The 1,857-nt window shown below is 46.3% G+C and overlaps 1 pseudogene; it reads right to left on the bottom strand.

The window, feature by feature from the left end:
• Positions 1–916: 916 nt before the first annotated feature.
• LOC129665245 (small nucleolar RNA SNORA17) lies at positions 917–1,027 on the bottom strand (annotated as a pseudogene).
• Between the last annotated feature and the right edge of the window lie 830 nt (positions 1,028–1,857).

Below are 1,857 nucleotides of genomic sequence, written 5' to 3'. Positions count from 1 at the left end.
ATTGGTGGCGAAGGACAAAGGAGGGCATCTTTTCCTCATCCCTACCACCACACAGCAGGCGAAAGGCAAGGCCAGCTCTTCCATGCTCCTGCCCTTGGGCCTGTTCACCCATGCCCTCTCCACCAGCGTCAGCTCTACTGTGCTGCCCAGATGAGACACAGAGCATGCTCTGCTGAGTGCTGCAGCTGGTGAGCAGAAAGGACAGCTCTCATCCTCTCATGACCCCAGAGCCAGCTCTCCTGCAATGCCCAAGCAAGATGTACAACCCTCAGACATCAACATGACCCCGGCTGGCAGCCAAGGCCAATGACATAGCCTGCCCTTTGGTGGTAGCAGACCCCTACTGCTGCAGGGCCACAGACCCAGACATGGCTCCAGTGGAAGTACAGGCCAGGACCCCACCATGGTCCCGGTGGCATCACCTGCTACTCACGTCAGACTGTTCCTCACTGTCCTTCAGTCTCCAGTTCTCACTCTCTTCACTGTGCCCACATCCTTCTGTTTCACTTTCTCTTCCATTTTCCATCACTTACTTGGTCCTCTTCCATGCACCCAGGGTCTTCGAGTGTCTGGGGTCACGCCCTACCCCTGTGTTATGGCATCGGACACAGGCCATTTCCGTCACGGTCTGTCCCCCAAGGCCTGTGTGGTTCCACACTGCTGGTCATCCCAAGAGAACTCTTTGTCCTGGTCCCACGGTGCAATACTGATGGTTGACTCGGGTTCCTCCCTCAAGCCTTTCTGTGTGTCCCCATGGGGAAGTGGAGGGAAGTTGTCCGTCTCAGGCTCTCCTGCACCGTGCCCTGAGGGGTTCTTCTAGTCACATTTCCAGCTTGCTGTTCCCAGCCCTGTGAGCCGCTCTGGGCCTTCCCAGGGCCACGCTGGTGGTCCTCTCAATGTAACTTTTTTTTCACGGAGTGGTAGGCTACTAATCATTAGGATGTTCATAGGTATGAAAACAGCCTCTCTCCTCTCTGCCACCTACGTGAGACACGGCAGCCACACCTGCAACACCTCTAGGGGCAGTCTTCATATCTGATTTTAGTAACAAGAATCTTGTGTCTCTCTCTCTCTCTCTCTTAGTTTTGGCATAAATTTGTTTGTTGTTCTGTTTGTTTTTTGTTTTGGTTTGTTTGTTTGTTTGTTTGGTTGGTTGGTTGGTCTTGGTTTTTCGTTTTTGAAGACATGGTTTTTCTTAGTAGCCTTGACTGAAACTCACACTGTAGATCAGGCTGGACTTGAACTCAGAGATCTGCCTGCCTCTGTATGCAGAGTGCTGGGATTAAAAATGTGCACCATCATCATCCATCTATGTTTATGTTTTTATTATTTTTCAAAGAAACAACAATTTATTTCATTGATTCTGTATAATTTTTTATTTCATTAATTTCTGCACTGAACGTAATCACTTTTTTATGTCTACTGATTTTTGTGTTTGCTTTCTCTTGCTTTGCCAAAGGAGTAAGGTGTGTCATTAAGTTACTTATTTGAGATCACCTTAATTTATCTTTTCTTTTTTTATGATTTATGTATTTATTTATTTAATGTATGTGAGTGCTGTGTCTACAGGTATACCTGCATATCAGAGGTGGGCATCAGATCACACTACAGATGGTTGTGAGCCTTACCATGTGGTTGCTGGGAATTGTACTCAGAATCTCTGGAAGAACAGCCTGTGCTCTTAACTGCTGAGCCATCTCTACAGCCCTGCTTTGAGTTTCCTAATATAAAGACATGTAGCTATGTATTGCCCTCTTAGGATTGCTTTCATTTTGTCGCATAGGTTTCAGTAGACAATGTTTTCATTTTCATTTATTTCTGTGCAATTTTTTAATTAAATTTTTATTTTTAATATTG

The sequence above is a fragment of the Psammomys obesus genome, unplaced genomic scaffold, assembly GCF_907164565.1.
Source record: "Psammomys obesus unplaced genomic scaffold, mPsaObe1.curated_primary_1811, whole genome shotgun sequence".
In the NCBI taxonomy this organism is placed as follows: Eukaryota; Metazoa; Chordata; class Mammalia; order Rodentia; family Muridae; genus Psammomys; species Psammomys obesus.
The sequence above is the reverse complement of the archived record's forward strand: the minus strand, read 5'-3'. Positions and strand labels throughout refer to the sequence as shown.